The sequence below is a fragment of the Peromyscus leucopus genome, unplaced genomic scaffold, assembly GCF_004664715.2.
Source record: "Peromyscus leucopus breed LL Stock unplaced genomic scaffold, UCI_PerLeu_2.1 scaffold_299, whole genome shotgun sequence".
NCBI classification, from domain to species: Eukaryota; Metazoa; Chordata; class Mammalia; order Rodentia; family Cricetidae; genus Peromyscus; species Peromyscus leucopus.
This window is the reverse complement of record NW_023505177.1, coordinates 119,309-143,442: the sequence shown is the minus strand read 5'-3', so window position 1 is coordinate 143,442 and position 24,134 is coordinate 119,309. Positions and strand designations below refer to the sequence as shown.

The window sequence follows — 24,134 nt, the reverse complement described above, 5'->3', positions numbered from 1 at the left end:
GCACTCGGGCAGCGCCAGGCAGATCTCTATGAGTTCAAGGCCAGCCTGGTCTACATAGTGAGATCCAGGACAGGCACCAAAATGACACAAAGAAACCCTGTCTCGAAAAAAACCAAAATAAATAAACAAACAAAAACAAATAAATAAAGACAGCGTGCAGAGTGGTGGTAGCACGCACCTTTGCTTTAATCCCAGCACTCAGGGTGGCAGAGGCAGGTGGATCTCTGTGAGTTTGAGGCCAACCAGAGCTGCACAAAGAACTCCTGTCTCCCATTATCTCAAGATGGAGAAGAAAGGAATATAGAGCAATGATTTCCTAATTCAGAACCTCTGTTTTGTGAGATGGAAAAGTCCCACAAACGGACAGTAGAATCAGGACATAATATCATGAATGTAATAAATCAATACAATTAATAAATTAATATCATAAATATAATTATTGAATGAATACTGTGAGTGTAATCAATGAATACCACGAATGTAATTAATATCATGAGTGTAATTAATGAATATCATGAGTGTAATTAAAAAAATAATTAAAAAAAAAAGGGTTGGGGATTTAGCTCAGTGGTAGAGCACTTGCAAGCGCAAGGTCCTGGGTTCGGTCCTCAGCTTTGAAAAAAAAAAGAAAACAAGAATTTCCCTTAATTAAAAAATAAATCTGAATTTATGATTCTTGGTTCTCTTTTAACTTCAGAAAGTGAACATCCGGATGTGGTTAACATCTTTGGACTTACACTTTCCTTTTTGTGGTACAACTATTCCATATAAAATACTGTCCTTTCGAGTTCATTAAGAAACCTGGAGCTGGAGGGACGGCTCGCGGTGACGGGGACCAGGTTAGATTCCCACCAACAACATGGCTCGGAAATCCAATTTTCGATGGGAGGCATTCACGGGATGGATGCAGGGATTCCAGGCAGTTCGGTAGGCAACCATTGACGCAGCACGCAACCATTGGATCCACATGGCACAACACACATACACGTAATGCAGGCAGTACACACACGCACACGCACACGCCACGCACACGCGCACACACACACGTCAACGACTCTCCTACCCACCCATCTACCAGGAAACAGCCTTTCCACACCACTGCGCATGCCGCCCGCCCGCGGCACGTCGCCCTGGGATGACGTCACGGGCGGCGACCAGCCTCGGCGCCATGCTGGCCTTGCTGGGCCGAGGGCTAGCCCCGGGCCTGCGGGCCGTGCCCCGGCGTGGCTGCGGGGCCCGCGCGGACTCTGTCTGGCCCCGGCGCGCACGGCCGCGGCGTCGGGCGTGCGGGACCGGCGGGAGCGGGCCCCGGGGGCGCCGCGCGGGCGCGCGCTCAGCCTGTCGGCCGGCCGTGGTGAACTCGGCGCCGCGCCCCCTGCAGCCCTACCTGCGCCTCATGCGCCTGGACAAGCCCATCGGTGAGTGCGGCGGGCTGGGCGGCGCGCCCTGGAGCTGCCGAGCCACCCGGCCGCGGCTGCACGCCCCGTGGGGGCCAGGCCCGCGGGGACCCGGTCAGGACTTGAGCCGGGGACCCGCAGATTGTCCCACGCTCAGAGCCCGGGTCAGACACCCGGAGGCGGACCGTGGCCGCGATAAACGTGTGTGCCGCTGACGCTGTTGAGATGAGATCTAGCGCGCCTTTGCTGTCTCGAAGCCCAGGCGTGGTGCTTGCGGCTTTGCAGAAGTTCTGCATTGGTTAGTTTTCGATCCTGTCTCCAATCCTGTAAGGCCCGAGAGGCACAAAGTGTTGAAGAAAGCGAGGCTCCTCGTAAGAGGAGGAGGACCTAGTGTTGGTACCGGGCTTTCTTTCTGCATCACGGGTTGCGAAGATGTAGTGCATTTGATGCAGCCAGTATCGCGCTTCCGGATTGCCTGTCACCTAACAGAATCACCTCTCCATGACCCCGTCTGTTTTTCTCCTCTTCATCGTAGTGCTTACCTAACTTACGCACTGTTGACGGCTGTGATACAATATAAGCTCCGTAAGCGCGGAGGCGTTCCTGAGCACAGCCCAGTAAATGAACTTACTCAGCCTTAGTGATAGAAAGCTAGGGAAACTACCAGCTTTCAAAGAATGTTTCTGGTTGTAAGAGACAATTGATGACCTAGGGAAGTATGAAAAAACAAAAAAACTAAACGAAAACATGTCATGTATTAAGAATATGATCCCGACCCTCAACACCAGAAAGGTCTAGAAAACAATGGGAGACAGGCTGGACAGGAGAAAGTGGGTGACAGAAGAAGTCAAGGCTGACTTGGAGCTAATCTAGATGTTGATAGGTACAGTTCCAGTGTGTGGAAGTGCATCCAGATGTCTAAATTGTTTGCTTCTCATCCTATCCAGAACTCCCAAAGTGTCCCTATTGGATTTCAGTGTTTGGCTTTCAGACAGGGTCCCATTATGCACCTGAGGCCAGCCGTGAACTCTGCCCTCCTGCCTCCATTTCCCAATTGCTTGGATTACAGGTGTGCACCACCATGCCTTGTTTTGTCTTGTTTTGTTTTGTTTGAGACAAGGACTTGGCTTTGTACTCCAGGCTGGCCTCAAGCTCCATAGCTTGCCTCAGCCTTCCAGGTGACAAAGTATGGAGGGGCCTCACTTTTGATATTCTGAATGTGTTTGCTTGCTGTTTGGGATTCAAGCACTGAATTTTAGCAATCAGAGATTAAAATACAAAAGCCTATAAATGAAAGGTCGGCCTGCCGTTATTAGAGTGTTGTGTAATTCAAGGTTTACACAAGCAATTTATAATCCTGTTCTTAGATTCTGGGTGACAAAGCTGCAGGATAGACTTACAGGACAGCTCAGCAGCTGCCGTTGTTTCTGCTTGCACAGTTAAACATCATTATTCTAGTGGCTGTGCATTCTACCTTGTAACATGACTCTAAAATGGTTATGAGCCAAGTTGAGAGCCAGACCTCTTTGAGCCTTTACTCCATTCAGTGGAGGGACTGTGGTTAAATTACTTCATGTCTCCACACCCTCGTTTCTTTATCTATAAAAGGGAAGTGCTAATGTTGACCTTATAAAGTTATCCTTAACATCCATCTACACCATGATAACTAGTTTGAATCGTGCCTGCATATAAGGGCACTATTACTGCCTTTATTAGCATTAGTCGAGAAAATTGTCTTTATAGTCATATGTGTTAAGTATCTTAAGATACTGGCTTGCATGTTTTGATGCTAAATAGGATGATTACTGCATAGAATTCACACAAATGGTTTGGGCCCCTACCATGTGTCCGGAGCAGTAATTGACAGTAGAATTCCTGATTTAATATTTATAATGCTCTTCTTATAAGTCAGTGGAACAGTTACTGTTTTACTGTATTGGTATTATAGTTTGTTACTTTCATAGACCATAGACTTTGTTGTTTTTGAGAAGGGAGTAACAAAGTTCTGTTGTTTCCAGTCCTTGGGTGGAACTCAAGGCAAGCGCTCTGGGCTACCACTGGGCTTCTCACCGGACAACCTGGATTATTTCGGTTTCACCAGGGGCACTCTTTCCACCAAATTGGCTGTGGCATTTCCCCTTCTCTACTAGAGAATCATAGGCTTAGTCTGCACAGGCAGTTTGTTCTGCCCAACCCCTTCAGAATTTGACCATTTTATTTCCTCTCCCAGAGAGTTTTCCCTTTCTTAATGAACATTTCCGCCTGTGACCTGTTTTGGCTTCTCACCACCTCCACACCTTTCTTCACAGAGTAACCGTAAGGGATGAAGGTGTCACAGGGAAGACAGAAAGAATGCTCCTGGAATCAGGAGGGCAGAAGAAGTAGAATGTCCGTGTGCATTGAGATTTAGGTATGAGAAATAAGTTTTTGACTTAAAGTTCAGCCAGACTGCTGGGTTAGAGTTCCATCTTAACCAGTGTGGCTTTGGGTAAATTATGCCCTCTATCTTTCAGTCCCTGTATTAGTTACCTTCCTTTTGCTGTGGTAAAACACCATGACCAAGGCAATTTGTGGAAGAAAGAGTTTATTTGGGCTGACAGTTGCAGAGGGTGAGAGTCCATCATGTGGAGGAGCGTGGCAGCAAGCTGCGGCTGGACAGAAGCTGGGAGTTTCCATCTGGAACGCCAGCAGGGAGCAGAGAGCACCCTGAATGGCGGTGTGGAGTCTTTAAACTCCAGGGACACTTGGTCCTCTAAGGTTGCACCTCCTAAACCTCCAACAGCACCGTCCGCTGAAGAAGCCACTTGTTAAATGCCAGAGGCTGTGGGGGACATTCTCCTCCAGACCACACAGTTCAAGTTAGTGTAATAAAGAGAATCCGTGCCTTTTTGTTTCTCGTGAGACCCAGAAGTGTTTTCTGAAAGCTCCTGACGCCCGTGCCTGGAATCCATAAGCCATATTCCGTGCTGTGACCTGTGATCTGTGTTATAACTTCGGAAGTTACAGATTAGAGGAAGCTGTAGCCGCACTTACGTATGTTATGCATCTTAATGTAGGTGGTTAGTCCATTCTGCTTGTAGACTGGCAGAGTACTTGTAGCTCACATTAGCTCCAAGTTCTCTTTCATGACCATCGGCCCTAATACTGTCATCTCATTAAAACCCGGTGAGGTGGATGTTCTTTTTCCTTGTTTTCAGATGAAATTGAGACGTAAGCCCTCAGATACATTAGGACTAGTGTCTGCCCCCTTACAAGTGGTGGTCTCCTGGCGTTTCGGTCTACAAGAGCTGCCTCATCTTTAGGGAGCACTCCAGGTGCCTATCAGTGACTGAGCTCATAATCATCATGTGGACTTGTGACCAAGGTCTTGCGACACTGTGCTCTGGGTGTTATGTAGCCTAAGACTGTTTAGTGGTGACTTCATTTCTAGCTACACCAAGCAAATAGTGACAAGTAGTTTGTCTTTTTGGCCTCAGCTACACCTCCGTCCCGTGTGAGCTCTGCCCTTGCATACAGGAGCAGTTGTTTCATGTGCCTCGCTCTGTTCTTTCATCTGTAAGGTGGCATTATGAGTAATACTTTTTTAGGACATGCTGTTGAGAGTTAGACTGCTGGCTAGTACTTCATGAGCACCCAGTAAATGTTACCTGTTGCTCATGGTTTAGATAAGGTTTTCTAAGTGTGTGTCTGCCCAAGGTAACCAGGACTCAGGCTCTGAGCTGGACACTTCTTCAGGATTTTATCTGAGGGTCTCTTACTGCTCCTCTGCTCTATAAGCAGTTTAAACATTCTAGGGACTTTAATCTGACCATTTTCATGTAGGATAATCCAGAGCCCTGGGTCATGCCAGGCAAACACTAGCACTGAGCTGCACATCCCAGCTCTTGGATGTTAAGACGTGGTCTCACGGTGGAGCTTAGGCTGATCCTGAATGCAGACTGCTCCTGCCTCTGCCTCCTGTGTGCTGGGATTGAGGTGTACATCACCTGGCCCTTCGCCTCTCACATCCCTAAATCAGGAAGTAAAACTTCCATCAAGCCAGTCATGATCCCAGCACCAAGGATGCTGAAGCAGGAGGGTCTCTGAGAATTCAAGGCCAGCCTGGACTATACAGTAAGACCTGTATCAAACAAAACAACTCTGTACACCCTTTAGACTTTAACAGGTAAGATACACACAGGTAGTTGACAGACTTCCATTTTAGAAATAGCATACCCAAGGTCATTTGTAAAGCCTCTGACCTGTGTAATAACACTTCCATTTAGTTCAAGCTCATCTAGTTTACTGGTTAGGCATTAGATCAGCCCTCTGTGCATATGGTACAGGACAGAAAGCCTGCACTGCAGGAGCCCTTCCCGAAAGACCGGCTCAGCAGACTGTGCTGACCACAGCAGAGGAAGGTTTTACTGACCTGAGCAGGTGTGTGCGTAATGGCTGAGCTGTCTCCCCAGCCCCTTTGGTCCATTTCTTAGTTGTACTACTGATCTTTTTCTTTTCTGTTTCTGGGAGCTTTTTATGTGTTAGGGTAAATACTTAGTGTAATTTGAGTTACAGATTTATTTTCCCTTGATTTGATGGGTTGTGGTTTTTTGTCTTTTTTTTTTTTTTTGCTTTTGTTTTTTTTTGTTTTTTTTTTTGGTTATTGTTTTGTTGGTTGGTTGTTTGGCTTTATTTTGCTTTTGTGATAGGGTCTCACTATGTAGCCTTGGTTAGCCTAGGACTTGATATGTAGACCAGGCTGGCCTTCAACTTGATCCTTCTGCCTTTGCCTCTTGAGTACAGAGAGGATAGATATACAGCACCACATGTGGCTTATTTTCCAGTTTTTTTCAGGTTTTCTTAGGGAGAAGTTGCTGTTTTGTTTTAGACAGGGTCTTGCTGTGTAGACCAGACTAGTCTTGAACTCTTGAGATAAGGTCTCACTATGTAGCCCCAGCTGGCCTTGAACCTGCTGTGTGGCCAAGTGATCTGCTGCCTCTTGGATTAAGGAAACTCTGGTAATTAAAGCCATGTGCCACCATACCCCATTACTTTGAATTCTTGGTCTTCCTGCCTAGCCTCCCTAGTGCTGCCATTCTAAGCATTGGCCTGTCAGGTGTTCTACTTTGATTATACTTTTTGGGGTGTGGTGATTGTGCTATGTACTTGGGTTTTTTTGGGGAGGGGTATTGGTTGTTCTTGTCAACTTGACACAAGCTGGAGTCATCTGGGAAGAGGCAACCTCAACTGAGAAAAGTGTCTATCTGATTGCCTGGGACGTTTTCTTGATTAATGATGTGGGAGGGCCCAGCCCACTGGGGACAGTGCCACCCTGGTCAGATGGTCATGGTGATAGAAGAAAACAGGCTGAGCAAGCCAGTAAGCATCAGTCCCTGCCTCCAGGTTCCTGCCTTGAGTTCCTGCCCTGACTCCCTTTTGTGATGACCATGATAGGGATGGTCACACCAAATAAACTCTTCTTCCCCAGGTTGCATTTGGTCATGGTGTTTGTGGCAGCAGCCGAAGCCAAGACAGTGGTTAAGCAGATGCAGCAGGTATCTATCTTCAGTGTGTCCCTTCTGTTTTTACGTGTGGTTCTGGTTTTGTCTAGGAACCTGGCTGCTGTACTTGCCATGCACCTGGAGCATCGGTCTGGCGGCTGAACCGGGCTGCTTTCCCGACTGGTACATGCTGTCACTCTTCGGCACTGGAGCTGTTCTGATGCGTGGAGCGGGCTGCACTATTAATGACATGTGGGACCGTGACTTCGATAAAAAGGTAGCTTCACCCTGGGAGGAAGAGAGGCTTCCCCCATTCCTGCAGACCACCCTGATGACATCACCCGAGTCCACTGAAATCCACCATGAGAAGCCATCGGCTGAGTGGCCGCTGTCGCATGGGGCAGTTCACTCCCTTCCAGCAGAAGAGTGGCGGCAGGGCAGGATGTGCACTGGAGTTCTCCAAGTATTTAAAGTGTAAGAGCCGAGGGTAAAGAGGTTAACGGTAGGAGCGAGAGCTGGAATTGACCCTGAACCTTTCCAGATAGGTCAGCTTTGCGCGGAGGCTGCTCTTTCTCTAAGTCAGGTCTTGGTTGAAATGACTGGGGCAGGCACTAGCCTTGCTCCAAGCCCTGCCCTCAGTTTGCTCGTCAGCTCCAGTTACCACAGCCTGCCATGGCCCAAAACGATGAAGTGGAAAATACCAGACCTTCAGTGTGTAAGTTTTAAACTGCACCATCCAAGTGTTACCACAAGAGCTCTTCTACTAAAACACACTTCTTACAAGTGTCCTATTTTATTCTTAGTTACTGCAGTTGGTCTCCCACTGTGAGACAAAAGTATATTATACTGTACAGTTGTCTCTCTCTCCTCCCCCCTGTGTGTGTGTGTGTGTGTGTGTGTGTGTGTGTGTGTGTGTTTCCAGAGAACAGGATGGGATGGAAGGGGGCAGAAGCCCTGTGATGAAGTGCCTCCATGCCATGCAGACACAGTTGAGACCACTTGATTGGCTAGCAAATGCAAACCTGATTCAAATGTTCACATTTCCTGGATCACTTTTTATTCTGCATACGTTATAAATGAGGCTTCAGCGTTCCTTTTTTAAAGTTCAATGGAAGGCTTCTAGAAGATGAAAACCAGTGCTATAAATTAGCATGTGTGAGAAACGGTGCGCTTGTTTATAAATGTGAACATTTGAGAGTAAATATTCGAAAAGGAGTTTGTTCTTAGTTACCTTCAAAACTAATCTAAGACTGTTGAGTTTCGGAAGTATGGAATTTGAAGAAGAAATGAAAAATTATAGCATCTGACTGAGTTGCTTTATCTACCTTAGAAAGCATGTGGAAGTCCCACACTGTAACTTCCATAGTCTGACTTCTGCTCCCAGGAAGGCGGACTAGACATACTTTCCTTTTTCTTCCCACTAAGTACAACTGAAACTCCAGCTGTCACATAGAAACAACAGAAGAGGCTGGAGAGCAAAAGGTGGCAGGGCCTCAGGAGCCCAGAAGGCCTAGGGAATTAGTTCTCTGTTTGCCTTACATGTCTCACTCAGTCTTGGGACTGCAGAGGCCAGCAAGCTGGGAACACAAATTGGCACAGATCAAAACCAAGTACCCACAAAAGCCTGCTTCTCAGGAGCCAGTGGAGGCCAGGGAGCAAGTATGAGCTTCTAATTCCACCTAGAAATAATTAGGCAGCATCCACAGTGCCTCCCCTTGGCCAAAGTGGTACCAAAAACCCAACTAAAACAAGGATAAAATGAGGGGCTGGAGAGATGGCCCAGTGGTTAAGAACAGTGGTTGTTCTTCCAGAGCATCTGGGTTCAATTCTCAATGCCCACATGACACTTCACAGCCATCTGTGACTTCAGTTTCAGAAGCTCTGACGCCCTCTCTGGGCTTCTGTAAGCACCACGCATACATGTGATATGTAGACATACACACAAGCAAAACACCATACACATAAAATAATAAAAATACATGAGATTAGACTCTGAGAACACCTAAAATGTTTGGGTTTCAAGTAAGAAATACGGAAAAGAACCTGAAGAAATAACAGCTGAATGTCCAAAATTTGGCAAAAGGTATAAGTGTATATTGTGTAAGTACATTTTCAGGAAGGTGAGTGTCTGTCACCATAGTAAACAAATAAGTGTACACATTTTCAGGAAGGTGAGTGCTTATCAACATAGCAAACAAATCCACAGTACTATGTACCAGATGTATCACAGTCAGATACTAAAGTCTATAACTCTTGAATGCAGTGGAGGAGAAATGCTGAAAATATAATTCATAAAAAGAAATAGTACTACATCGGACTTCACCAGAATCAATTTAGACACGTTGAGGCCTTTTAAGAGAATTAAAAGTATGCACTGGTGGATATTTTGAAACCACATACCTACCAGGACACCAGTATAAAATATTCTCAGAACCAAACTCTAAAAATCTAATTAATACATGAATAGAGCTATCTCAACAAAAGATGCCAAGATTGCAAGTAACACATAAAAATTGTTTTGACATCACTAGCTTTGTTTTAAGTGCAGACTTCACTGTAGTCAAGAATCACTACAAACCTGTCGAGATGGCTGAGATGAAAAACAACAGCCGCACTAACTGCCGACAGGAACAGCTCACTCACTGCTGGCGGAGAGGGTTCGGGACACAGCCGTCCTCAGTCTGGGCCCTGGTTTGTTTCACTGTAGGCACACACCATCATCAGTTCCGGGGGCACCTGTGCGTTCACCCCACAGAAATAAAGCTTATGTTCACATGACGTTTTGCATGTGAACGTTTGTGGTGGCTTTGCTTGTAACAGCTCCAAGCTGGAACAAGCCAGTTGTCCTTTCTTGTGTGAGGAAACGATGCATGGTACATTCATGCTCTGGAAAACTACAGCAACAACAACAAAAGACCCATGCAACAGTGGGGGTGAATTTCCAGAGGATTGTGTCAAGAGAAAAAAAACCTGAGAGGACCACACTGTGCTTCTCACTAAATGATGTAATAGGAATCCAGGAGTGATGGAGGAGGGAGAGCACTGTCCACAGGGAAAATGGAGAGTTGTAGTCGGGGTCTTACAGATCTGGTCTGTAGTGATGTCAGAACTCTGGTTGCATATGGTTTCCCAGGATGTCAGTAATGGAAGGGATGATAAGGCTATGTGGGATTTCAATATAGTTTTTAAAAATAATTTATTTTATTTCATGTGCACTCGTGTTTTGCCTGCATATATGTCTGTGTGAAGGTGTCAGATCCCCTAACCCTGAGTTACAGGCAGTTATGAGCTGCTGTGTGGGTGCTGGGAACTGAACCTTTGTCCTTTGGAAGAGCAGCCAGGGCTCTTGACTGCCGAGCCATTTCTCCAGGCCTGCTTCTTAAATGCAGTCTTCTCAGAGAAAAAGCTTCATCAAGAAGTACTCAGGCCAGCCAACCTTTTCCATTCTCTCTGGGTGAGGTCAAAAAGTCTTGGCCTAAATGTGATGGTATTGTGTTCCCAAAATATTGTGTACCTTAATAGACTTATCTGGGGTCAGAGAACAGAAAAGCCACTAGTTAGGCAGTGATAGCACATGCCTTTAATCCTAGCATTCCAGAGGCAGAAATCCATCTGGGATCTCTGAGTTCAAGACCACATTGGAAACAGCCAGACATGGTGACTCACGCCTTTAATCTCAGAAAGCCAGCCTTTAATCCTAGGGAGTGATGGTAGAAAGCAGAAAAGTATATAAGGCGTGAGGACCAGAACTAGAAGCATTTGGCTGGTTAAGCATTTGGCTGGTTAAGCATTCAGGCTTTTAAGCAGCAGTTCAGCTGAGAGCCATTGGGTTGAGGACACAGAAGCTTCCAGGTCCTGAGGAAACAGGACCAGCTGAGGAATAGGCAAGGTGAGATAGCTGTGGCTTGTTCTGTCTCTCTGATCTTCCAGCATTGACCCCAATAGCTGGCCTTGGGTTTGATTTTATTAATAAGAACTTTTAAGATTCATGCTACATAATTGCAGTCCTTACCTCAGTTTCCTAAAATGTTATCCATCAGTAAGGGCATATTTATGGCCCGGGACTTGCTTCATGCACTGAATAGTAAGTAACTTGCTGCTGTATGGAATGACGAGTGGGTTGCTGTTGTTGATACTGGGTTAATAATTTACCATCCAAGTGATTGTATGATAAACAATAGGTTAAAAATGTTGTCTCAGATGTGAGGCTTTTTAATTCCAGTTCTAAAGTTTTTTAATTTCTGACAGCACTGAAAATTTTTATTATACTCTATTTGTTTGAATTTAGTATAGTCGCATTTCGGGGCGGGGGTGGGGGGCAGGGAGAACAGGAGTCACGATTCCTGTGTTTAACAGCACTGTCCACATTCCCCCAGCAAATTTACCATTTCAGCATAGTCAGTCTGATATCAGAGACCCATTCAGTAGCATGGCAAAGACACGCCCAGATGCAGACTCAGCTCATCTTTCTTCACATCTGAATTAGTGCGTCCCGTGCTTAGAACAGGACACTGGCCTTGCCTGCTCTCTGCTGGAGTCCCTCTCCTGAGAACTCCTGTCATGTTGTCACCTTCCTGTGGAAGGGACCTGTGCATTTGCTGAGCTGAGTGGCTGAACATCGAGATCAGGGGGAACTCTGTGTTTTGGGATGGGATGCGGGGACAAGCTCTTAGCACTTTACGAAGGCTTTGAACATTTAAACCTGCGGGTTTAGTTCTCAACAGTGCTTCAGATGTTGTCTTCGCTCTGTTCATAGCTATGCCTTGGTGCTTGCCTCAGGCCCATCTATCTCTCTCTCTCTCTCTCTCTCTCTCTCTTTCTCTCTCTCTCTCTCTCTCTCTCTCATATGTATGTATATAATAACTTTATATATATGTTTTTGAAAGGTTTCTTTGTTTAGGTTATTTTCATTATATGAGTGCTTTAGTCTGCATGTACACCTACACACCAGAAGAGGGCACTGGATCCTATTTTATAGGTGGTTATGAGCCACCAGCATGTACGTGATTGCTGAAATTGAACTCAGTCTCTTATTGCTGAGCCATCATCTCTCCGGCCCTCGCTTTAATTTTACAATAACGTTTATTTATTTGTATGAACATGTATGGGGTTAAGTAAACACTGCATGTGAGTTGAGGTCAGAGTTGAACTTGGAGGAGGCTTTTTCTCCTTCCATCATGTGGGGTCTTTGGCTCTACCTCCAGTCATCAGGCTTGAACCATCTCACTAGCCCGTGCGCCCATCTATTAATCAGTGCTTAAATGAACAATTGAACTGGTGTATGAGGTGAAGGTGTCTGTTTTTCTGTGTTGAGGTTACGAGAACAGCAAATCGCCCAATCGCCGCTGGAGACATTTCAACCTTCCAGTCCTTCGTCTTCCTTGGGGGACAGCTGACCTTAGCACTGGGAGTCCTCCTGTGTTTGAACTACTACAGGTGCGTTAGATGTGGTGTCACAGTTCTAGATATAATGTCTCCTCTGAAATGGAAAATGGAAGTAAAGTAGAATTCTTTCTTTATTACAAATCTGCTTGTTGATTCTTGTGAAGCATCCATGGGTTAGGAAGAGTAAAGGAACCCACCATACTATAGGATTCAGGAGCGCTTCGTCAAAGGAGTGAGTGAGAAGACCAGCTTGGTTCTGAAGCTCCGTTAGTGTTTGCTCTGGGTGCTCCTGGTGGGACCCAAGGCCCATCCCCAGGGTCTCAAGTATCTAGACAACCATAGGTACGTGTATAATTTTCCTTTCACGCCTGTAACCACTGAATGCCCCAAAGTAGAAGTGGTTAGACTCAGTTAACACAGAGCGGAACTGTGTCTTTCCCAGAGTCTGCAACTAATATAAATAGCAGAAGAGAAAGCTCTGAGGACCCGTTCTTGGGTAATCTAGATAGACACAGCATCAGATGGCTGTTTTAAAAGTACTTCAGGAGTAAGGAGAGCACAGAGTGGGGAGTGCCCACAAGAGTGTTGCTCTGTAGAGGGCAGGCCTGGTTGCATGCCAGGCCCCCGGCGTTAATGGCGTGAAAAGGCTGTGTTAGACAAGCTTTGACAGACCTCAGAATACCTTACGTTTCTATGGTTGTTTTCTCACTTGCTTGCTTGCTTGTTTGTTTAGAGACAGGGTCTCACTAAGTAGCCCAGGCTGGCCTGGAACTCAGAGATCACCTACCTCTGCCACCTGACTGCTGGGATTAAAAGGCATGCGCCACCACACCCGGCTGTCTTCTCTTTTTTTAAGAAGTAAGGCCTGCTGTGTATGACAGGGAATCTCCTCGGGCTGGTGCGCTCGCTGTTAGACACAGGAGCCAGGGCGAGGACTCACTTGGTAAAGTACTTGCCACTTAAGTATGAGACCTAAATTTAATCCTTCGCACCCACTTACAAAGTCAGCACTGGGGAGGCAGAGGCAGGCAGATCTCTGGGGCTTGCCGGCCAGCCAGCCTTTCCTGGCAAGCCTGGGGTTCCAATGAGATACCTTGTCTCAGAATGTAAGGTACGGCTCTTCAGGTCACATCTGAAGTTGATTCATCCCTCATGTATACACCTGTACCCCCCCCCCCACACACACACACAATACTTCGGTTTACTTACACACCTTAGGGTTTGCAAACAGTTCATAGTACATGGTGGTTTAAATTGGTGGACGCTGGAGCCAGATTGCTTTAAGGTTTAAGGCTTGCTCCCACAGATGAGCTGACCGACAGTCCTCTCCTTAATCTCTCTGCGCTCCCGTTTCCTCTCTGCAAAAGGAACTGTTTCCTAGTGATGATCATAGAGCAAGAGACAGGATTGAAGCACTGACGGCAGTACCCAGGCGTGAGAGTGCCGTGTGTGTGTGTGTGTGTGTGTGTGTGTGTGTGTGTGTGTGTGTGTGTGTGTGCTGCTTGTGACAGTTAAAATACTTTCTAATCATCCTCTAGAGTGGGCAAGTCCAACTCTAGGAAGAACGTCACAAAAACAGTACTTAAGACAAAATACCTTGCAGTTAGTGTGATCAGTACTTTCTAATGATACTTAATCCTGTTGCTTCTGTTTCCAGCATAGCCATGGCGCAGCATCCTTACTTCTTGTCACCACCTACCCACTGATGAAAAGAATCACGTTTTGGCCACAGTTAGCCTTAGGTAAGACTGAGACAGCAAAGTATTTCCCTTCACACTGTCTGCCATGCTTTTATCCTGCATGGTGTGCGTGTGTGTGTCTGTGTGTGTGTGTCTGTGTCTGTCTGTTTCTGTGTCTGTCTGTGTCTGTCTGTGTCTATGAATATCAGGTCAGTCATCAAGTTTTCCGAGGAATAAATTTTCAGACTTTAAAGGAGTTTAATTAGTTATTCTCATTGGTTAGGAAATCTTACCTATTTATTAAGATTATCAGGATTACTATTTTTCTGAAGTACCTTTGAAAATTCTAGACATGTCACGAAAAGATGTTTGATCAGGGTATCCTCAGGAATTTGGGAGTGAGGTAGCAAGCACTCTGTAGACAAATGAAGGTTAAAATTAATGGCCTTGACAGCTCCCTCTCTATGAAACTTCAACAAAAATATATTTGCAGCCTTTCTGTCTCTCCATTAATAAACTGTGAGTGACTAAAAAACATCTTTACGTGTAGCCCAGCATCGGCATTACAGAGCAACACTCTGGACAGTGTTTGTCATGAGCGGGAGATCCAGAAGGTGGGTAGATAGATAGGTGGGCAGGTCAGAAACTCCTTCCAGACTTTTCTGTCCTATTTCCAGGACATTCTAAAACTACTCCTAAGCTGATTCTAATTTTGTGGACCATTCTTCCAGTAAATAAAAGAATCAAAAAGATTTTATGAAGTAATGAGGACTTGACTTATGGAAAAGTTGTGACAGAATAGTTATCCCCCCATTGGAAGTCTCTGTCTCTCTCTCTCTGTCTCTGTCTCTGTCTCTGTCTCTCTCTCTCTGTCTCTCTCTGTCTCTCTCTCTCTCTCTCTCTCTCTCCTCTCTCGTCTGGTAAAGGAGTGTAAGCATGTATCTTCAAGCTCATATATTAAAGCTGATGTCATTACTGTAAACATTTATCGAGTCCTACTTGTGCCTTGTGCAGGAATCGCACCGAGTACTCAGAAGATAACATGAGAAGAACACAGTCACCATTTTTATGGAGCTAGAGGATAGGCAGGTCACTGAAGTCCGGTGTGGCAGACATGGCTGTGCTGGGACCTAGAGAGGCACTTTCTCAGTGAGGAAAGTGCTCCGAGGGGAGCAGACACAGTAAGAAAAGGAAGAGGTTTCTGCAGAGTGGCGTGAGCCTGCCTTTCAGGTCCGAGAGATTTGTAGACAGGATGTCCAGCAGCAGCAGGCTGAGCCTCTAGCCTGGCGCTTAGGAGGTGACAGCCTTGCGGTAGGATGTAGGCGCTGTCGGCACGTGGATGTTCACAGAGGCTGCGCTTGCGCAAGAAGCAAGTGTTCTGCCTGTACTCTTTCTTGTTCCCGTAGTTTAGCGGGGAGGTGGAGTGAGGCTGGAAGAACACAGGTTTTGAGCCTGGCGCGGTCTGGTTCAGACCCTTGCACACGCAGTTTGTTGGCTCTGCCAGGCACAGACTTGTTAGTTACCTTGTTAAAAGATGTTATTCTTTTCATTAGCTATGTTATTTTAATTAGAAGTTCAACTTTCTGTGCCTATTTTGTTTTTTGTAAGATGGAACAAATAAGTACCAAGCACAAGAGGTCGAGAAGATTCTGTGAAGGACCTAGAGAGAGCAGTGGAGCCGGGCCTGACGGTTGCAGTGAGCCTTTGACATGTGCTCCCCCCCCACCCCCATGCTCCTGTTGACTGTTGACGTGCATTCTGCTCCCTCTCCCTGTCTCCCCACCGGCTGCAGGGCTGACTTTTAACTGGGGTGCATTACTCGGATGGTCTGCTATCAAGGGCTCCTGTGATCCAGCTGTGTGCCTGCCGCTTTACTTCTCTGGAGTTATGTGGACACTGATATATGACACTATTTATGCCCATCAGGTAAAGAAATGGCACATTTTCCTTAACTTTGGTTTCACTGCTCTTGTTTTCTAGAACTGTTTTCGTTTCTTTGTTTGGTTTTGGTTTTTTGAGACAGCATATCATGTTGCCCAGGCTAACCTCGAACTTGTTTAGCCAAGGATGACCTTGCACTCCTGATTCTCTTAACTCTGCTCCCCAAGATGGGATTACAGATCTGCACGGTGACTTTAAAGAGAGGAAAAGAAATCCGTTGTTTCCTGAAAAGAAAACCATCCCCAGTTCCCCTTATCCAACATATTTCTGTTCATTTCTACATTTGCTTACTCAGCAGTTCAACTGGCTTATTCTGTTTCCTTCACAAGCATTTAAATAGTATTTGCTATGTTCCAGGCACCATCTGAAATATTTTACAGACACTAAGTTAATCCCCTACCAGCCTGCACAGAAGGGATCTTATTTGTCTCCATTTTATAGATAAGTCACTTGCCCACAGTCCCATGGGCAGTGGGCAGCTGAGACGCAAGCCCAGACGGTCTCCGTGTCCTGAGCTTTCTGTCACTCAGCGTCTCTGTTGTTGTCTCTAATTACTGTATTAGGCAGACTTTTAGTTGTGGAGCTAATAAGCATTTCCTTTTTTAGTCTATTTTTTATTGTTTTTGAGACAGGGTCTCGTGTTGTGGAGGCCAGCTCCCACTTTTCCCAGGGTACTCTTGAGGAGAGAGGGATAAGAAATATTTAGATAGAAAGATAGTGTGGAGAAGACAGACAGAAACACAGGATAGCTTCGGGGAGGACCTGGGTCCATATCTACCAGCCCCTTCTGTCTCTTCAAAAGGGCTTTTTATAGGAATGCCAAGGGCGGGGCGAAAGACCTCCCCTGGCACAGCCAAGTGCAGACCCTTCCAAACACGTGGTGACCACGTGCAAGGTCAGGCCATCCTCACATGCAGCCCTGCTGGGTAAAGCCAGCTCAGCTCTCACTAGGAGACCTCTGGCCCCCCAGTGTCACAGAAGGCGTCCTTGAACTCTCCAGCCCCTCCACCACAGCCTCAAATGCTGGGTCCCAGGCACAAGCCATCACATCTGCCATCCCCATGTTTTATCCATTCCTTGTCACTTGAGTACACCTGATAGTCCCTGACTTAGAATGGCACCACAGTTTTAAATATCATGTCTGTTTTGGTAAGCGAAAGCTATTACTGAGTTTTGACAGTTATAAATAATATTCTCACCATTAACACTTCAACATATGAGTGTAGGAGTAATTTCAAGAACAGTGTCTTGGGGGGTCTGGAGAGATGGCTCCACGATTTGAACACTTGCTGCTCTTGGAGAGGACCAGGGTTTGGTTCCCGGCACCCTCCTGCTGGTTCAGAACTGCCTGTAACTCTGGCTCCTGGGGGTCTGATGCCCTCTTCTGGTCTCCATGGCACCCGCACACGGAAGATGCATGGACACAAACATGCACGCATAAATTAAATAAATGTTGTTTTAAAGGAGTGTTTACTCAGACACGCAAACGTCCTTACACTCTCTTAGTGTCCCTTGTGTAGTTTGTTCGGGATGCCTCTTGTTGTCCTTCTTTTTTTTTTTTTTGGTTTTTCGAGACAGGGTTTCTCTATGTAGCTTTGCGCCTTTCCTGGAACTCACTCGTAGCCCAGGCTGGCCTCAAACTCACAGAGATCCGCCTGGCTCTGCCTCCCAAGTGCTGGGATTAAAGGCGTGCGCCACCACCGCCCGGCTTCTTGTTGTCCTTCTTGATCCATGACCTTATGTTTATACCTTTGCCAGCCTCGCTGAAGTACCGTTGGTAAACATTGTTACTAGTCGGTGTATAGGAAGTGATGCTTTCCCATCCCTACACATTGTGAAATGATGACTGCGTGCCCCACAGTTAGTTACTGTTTGTGTGTCTAGTCAGGATATGTTGATGAACGTTTTATACTTATTCTATGTGGGTGTGTGTGGTAGTTACGGGAGACGGTTACAGGGAGAGCCGCAGACTCACCAGCACCCAGCTCTGCACGAAGGGAGTCAGCGGGGCAGAGAGGAAAGTGGGTGGCTGTGGCCGTGCAGTGACAGCATCCTGTGCATCTGTGACAGGGCCAAACTGAAACGGAGAACTGAGAACTCTGGAGGAATGGAGCTCAGTAAATAGACTTGAAACCAGGTGTGGCGGCGCACGCCTTTAAGTACCAGCACACAGCAGGCAGAGGCAGAGGGATCCCTGTGAGTTTGAGGTCAGCCTGGTGTACACAGCAAGTTCCGGGGTAGCCAGGGCTACATGGAGAGACTCTGTCTCAAAAATAAGATAAATTACATTAAAATATAACAGTGAGCTTTAGTCCTAATGTAGAAGTCCAATTCCAGGTCGTTGTGGGGTCATAGAAGTAGAGTGGCACGTGAGCCCCTGCTGATTGTACAGAATGTGGAACTGGTTGTCCTGGGCATCCTCTGCCCATCTGTTCTGAGTCTCGGTTAGAGAGCAGAGTTAGTTCTGTGCCCGTGTAAATATACTAAAAAAGACCGAGTTGAATACTTAAGAAATGTGGTTTCCATACTACTGAGTTAAATATCACAACGCACTTTCCTCTTCCTGGCATTAGGACAAAAAAGACGACGCTCTGATTGGCCTGAAGTCCACGGCACTGCTGTTCAGGGAGAAAACCAAGATGTGGCTCAGTGGCTTTGGGGTTGCCATGCTGGAGCGCTGAGCCTGGCAGGAGCCAACTGTGGCCAGACGCTGCCCTACTACGCTGCCGTGGCTGCCGTGGGAGCCCACCTGGCTCGTCAGGTTTGGCCTTTCCCTTCTCCTCCCCAGTTTTCCCCACTGGAGTTAGGGACGACGTTATTTAAGCAAGATCACTGCTGATCACTTGGCAAGGAGCTCCCTGAAACAGGCTGCTTTGGCTTGCATTGCTCTGAACCACCCCGTCTTCAACTTGTCACACCACAAATTAGCATTTCCAGGGTGGTGGCATAGGCCTTTAATCCCCGCACTCAGGAGGCAAAGGCAGGTGTGGCGCTGTGAGTTCAAGGCCAGCCTGGTCTACATAGTGAGTTCCAGGACAACCAGAGCTGTCTCAAAACCAAACAACAGCCAAAACAAACCAACAGAATAAAATTAACCTTGTCAATTTAGAGAAAAATAGCATAAATCTAAATGGGGATTTTTTTTTTCCTTTGATTTTCCTGAAATTATTTTTGATATGTCTGAGAAATTTTGAGCTGTAGCTGAATCTTGTGGGTTGAATTGAGTACTCCAAAAGCAAACTAATAAGCCTTAAAAATAAAGCAATAATAATAAAATAGGGCCAGACATGTCACTCATCCGGTGAAGGCCTTCCACAAGTCTAATGGCCTTAGTTTGATCCCAGGACCCGCATGGTAGAGAGAACCAACTTTCTTAAGTTGTCTCTGACCCCTACATGCACACTGTGATGCACACATGTGCAAGCTCGCGCTCACACACACACACACACACACACAAATGAAATTTTAAAGCATAACAATATGAGTTCCATTGGTATAGACCACTGCCAGTCAGATAAAACATGGGTCCTGCAGCCTGGAATCCAGCTTCTCAGAGAAGCTGAGCCAGGAGGATCATGAGTTCGAGCTCAGCCTAAGCCACTGAGTGGAACCTGATCTCCAAATGGAAACAGAAGGGTCTAGAGATGCAGTCAGTGTTAGAGAGCTTGCCTGGTGTGGGCCAGGCCCTGGCTTCAAGTCCCAGCTTACGGAGAACAAGGCTACAGAAATGCTCACATGACGGAGGCTGCCTAGAAACAGCTGTGACCGTGATGGTAACCAGCATCCCTCCGCCCCTCCACTGCACAGGCTTGTATTGAAACCTGTGTCAGGAACTTGTAAAATGATCAGCCAGGTCTAAGTTTAACCGAATCAGCGGGAAGAAAAAACGGGCTTTCTCTCTGACAGTGTTGCGTAGTTTTCTTTGGATAGAATAAAAAGGTATTCATGACCATGCATTTAGATGGTGTGTATACACATCGTTGGAACTATGTTTCATGTAGGCAATGACATGCACAATAGAACTAGTCTGACGTAGACTACTCCATGGTCCTCACTATACATGCTAGAAGTCGTGATTCCTCTTCAGAAAGTCTCAGAACCCCTGAGAACTGAGAACTTGGCTCTACAAGGCCCACAATCATCAATTAATTGTCTGGTCTAAATAGAAGTATACATTAAAGTATTAGATGGTAAAGGAGGGAGACATATACAAGTATCTTTAAGTATTGTAAGAAGTATATAGGCTACTTTATATTTTAAATTGCATCTACAGTCCTCAGTACACTCCCCTCCCTCCTTCCTTCTTCCTTCCTTCCTTCCTTCCTTCCTTCCTTCCTTCCTTCTTCCCTCCCTCCCTCCCTCCTCCCTCCTCCCTCCTTCCTTCCTTCCTTCCTTCCTTAAGATAGAGTCTCCCTGTGCAGCCCTGACTGCCCTGAAACTTGCTGTGTAAAAGGAAGTCCTGATTTTGAGTCTGCTGACATCCCAATAGAAAAGAGACAGTTTAGGCCAGCCAGATATGTGGCACCCATGCTTGTATCCTAGCTCTAGGGATGCAAGAGGATCCGGAATTCAAGGCCAGCCTCAGCTACACAGTGAGGCCCTGTCCAGAAAGGAAGGGGAAAAGGAAGGAAAGTTGAAGGAGACTTTTTGGTATATCCACAGGGCTGGTGTGGAAAGAGAACATGTGTGATCTAGGTAGCTGGCCTTAGATCTGGGTCTCTGGATCGCCTGTGAGCACAGGAGGGACTTAGAAACATATGAGTAGAACATCTTTGGTTGTCTTAGTAACCTAGGAGCATCTCCTCCAGTGAGTGAGTGAGAGCCAGGGATATGCAGAGTATTTCATCACCCTGCATAGTGGAGTTGGTCTGCTCAAATCAAACTTCTCATTTGAGAAACTGCTATGGAGAATAAAGGTGGAACCCGAGGGCAGAGCTTCGGAACCAAAAAGTTCATGTGTTCAAGGCAGATGGAGGGTCCCTTCCTGAGTGCTTAGGCCCAGAAGGCTTGGATTGTAGACTTTTAAGTTTGCAAGACATGTATGTAATGTATGTCTTGGATGGCACACCAAATTGAAACTTGAAATTTACATGTGTGTCATGTCTGCCCTGGTCACATAGCCAGAGGGCGTGTTTACAATGATTTCAGAGCAGCTGCATCCTGACCCTTCCTCACAGAAAGCCACGTGTGCCGTTTCAGCTGCTGTGAACGTTTGGACACGGGAGTGTTTCCTGTGTGTCTGTTTGTTTGTTTGTTTGTTTGTTTGTTTGTTTTGTTTGGAGAAGTCCAACCTATGGTTAGAACTTCTCAAAACATTCTCACACCCCTCAGCCAGAGCTGCTAGAATACAGCTTGAGTGGTTCCCTGTAAGGACTGTTTTGATGTTTCTGCATTAGAAGCTGGTTAGGGTGTACTAACAGCTTCCTATACCTTGTGTTTTCTCTCTGAATGGATTGCTGTGCTGCCTACACCGTGCGTTTCTCTTTCAGATCTACACTGTAGATATCCACAGACCCGAGGACTGCTGGGACAAATTTGCCTCCAACCGCACAACAGGAATACTCTTGTTTATAGGGATCGTCCTTGGAATTTGTGGAAAGAAAAGACCGAAGAAACAGAAAAACCTGAAGATGTTAGAGCAGAAAATTAGCAGATCAGCTGAACCTGGTGGTGCACTCAGGAAGCAGAGGCAGGAGAATATTGAGGTCAAGGCTGTTCAGTGACACAGTGGGACCCTGTCTCGAAGAAGCAAAATGGCGGCGTGGGTTGTAGCTCGGAGGTAAAGGGCACGCTGAGCCACTGTGCAGCATTGTGCAGGATGCCCAAGGCTCTGGGTCCCCTCCTAGCAAATAGTGGTTTAGAAAACACTCAGGCTCGAGACCACAGTGTCGGATCTGTATGACAGTCTGTTTAAGGAAGCCTGTGAGCAGAGTGTTGGCTGGATTTTAATGCAGCTGTTAGCTAGCAAATGCCTCCTGTCATAGCAGCCAGGGATGCCTGGGTTAGGGAGACCCCAGCTTAGACTGGGGCGGCCTTCTGCCTGGTCGCTCTCATCCGAAGTTCCAGGAACTTTTAGGAAAAATGTGATGTGTAACTCATCAAAATTAATGGATTTTATGACAATGACCATATGCTTTATTTATTTCTCTGTAAGAATCTCTTGTGATAAGTTGGGGCATATTTTTTATTGTGATCTTTACTCATTGCCAAAGCTGTAATTCGAGCGAGAAGCCATCTGGTTCTGGATGTTTTAGAAGAATGTAAGCAAAATAAAATTATTACCTATTATATCCATGTGTGTGAGTCTCATTACAGCCCTGACCAGGAATTTTGATGTGTGTTTATTTCTTCCTTATTTGGACCGTCATTTATAAGATGGTAACACATTACATGTGTTATGAGAAACTTGTTCATCGCTGTTTCCCTTTTATCATGTTTCTATTGAAGTAGCCAGAAAACCTAAGTAAGGTCAAGTCATTTCCCAGCCCACCCTCCAGTGCCCAGTCACCCAGGACACCTCCAGTACCTCAGTCACCCAGGACACCTCCAGTACCTCAGTCACTCGGGACACCTCCAGTGAGTGCCTCAGTCACCCAGGACACCTCCAGTGAGTCCCCAGTCACCCAGGACACCTCCAGTGCCTCAGTCACCCGGGACACCTCCAATGCCTCAGTCACTCGGGACACCTCCAGTGCCTCAGTCACCTAGGACACCTCCAGTGCCTCAGTCACCCAGGACACCTCCAGTGAGTGCCCCAGTCACCCAGGACACCTCCAGTGCCTCAGTCACCCAGGACACCTCCAGTGAGTGCCCCAGTCACCCAGGACACTCAGTGAGTGCCCCAGTCACCCAGGACACCTCCAGTGCCTCAGTCACCCAGGACACCTCCAGTGAGTGCCTCAGTCACCCAGGACACCTCCAGTGCCTCAGTCACCCAGGACACCTCCAGTGAGTGCCCCAGTCACCCAGGACACCTCCAGTGAGTGCCCCAGTCACCGGGACACCTCCAGTGAGTACCCCAGTCACCCAGGACACCTCCATCGCCCTAGTCACCTGGACGCCTCCATCGCCCCAGTCACCCGGGATGCCTCCAGTGCCCCATCACTCGGGACGCCCTCCAGTTACCTCAGTCACCCGGACGCCTCCAGTACCTCAGTCACCCAGGACGCCCTCCAGTACCTCAGTCACCCGGACACCTCCAGTGCCCCAGTCACTCAGGACGCCTTCCAGGTCTGACTCCCTGCCAGACCCATGATGGGATCTCATCTCCACCCTTCAGATTCTCACCCACAACAGCCATGCTGCCCACCTACCTCTCAGCCGAGCAGACACCTAACCCAGGGCCTTTGCACCTACTGTTTACATTGTCCAGAGGGAAGCTGCTGCCTTTTCCTCACAGCAGGTCTTTAAATGTCACTCTCAAAGGAGCTTTTAACTTTCGACGGATACCACCTGTGTTTCTCTTCATTCTTTTTAGATTGATTTTTTAGTTTATGTGATGAGTGTTTCGCATGCACATATGTCTGTGTACCATGTGTGTACCTGGTGCCCACAGAGGTCAGAAGAGGCTGTCAGATGGTTGTGAGCCACCTTGTGGGTTCTGGGACTGAACCCAGGTCCTCTGCAGGACAGGTGTCCTTCACCACTGAGCCATCCCTCCAGCCATTTTGGGTATGTTTTTCCTCCTTTACTTTTTACTTTATACTTATGGGTGTTTTGCTGGCAGGTATGTTTGGGTAGCACATACGTGCAGGGCCCACAGAGGCCAGAAGAAGGCATCGGATTCCCCTGGTTCTGGAGTTCCAGACAATACTAGCTCCCATGTGGGTGCTAGAGTGAAACCCGGGTCCTCTGGAAGAACAGCAGTGGTCTAACCACTGAGCCCTCGCTTCAGCCCCACCAGTATTTCTTCCAACCTGTGCTCTTGATTTTATTAATAATACAAATAATTAATTTGTATTAATTATTAAGCTGAACTACGGTTTCCTTGACGTAAGCAGCGGTGACTGATGGTGAGGTGACGGCTGTGTTTGGCTGTGGCCTGCAGGGGCCCACAGTTAATCTGAATGACACTAGTGAACAGCAGCAGGCTCTGAGAAGCCCGGGGGAGTGCAGCCGTGACTGTAGTTCCTGCACACTCAGTGTGCGGAGGTCACACAGTAGCAGCTGTGCGTGCCTCACGGCAGCACAGGGAGGCGGAACAAGGGACAGGCATCAGGGATAAAGGTTGGAAAGAGAGAGATAGCCCAGCA

General features: G+C 46.9%; 1 pseudogene; it reads left to right on the top strand.

Moving 5' to 3' along the window:
• The first annotated feature begins 1,168 nt into the window (after positions 1 to 1,168).
• Positions 1,169 to 21,755, top strand: LOC114695732 (annotated as a pseudogene).
• The last annotated feature ends 2,379 nt before the right edge of the window (positions 21,756 to 24,134 follow it).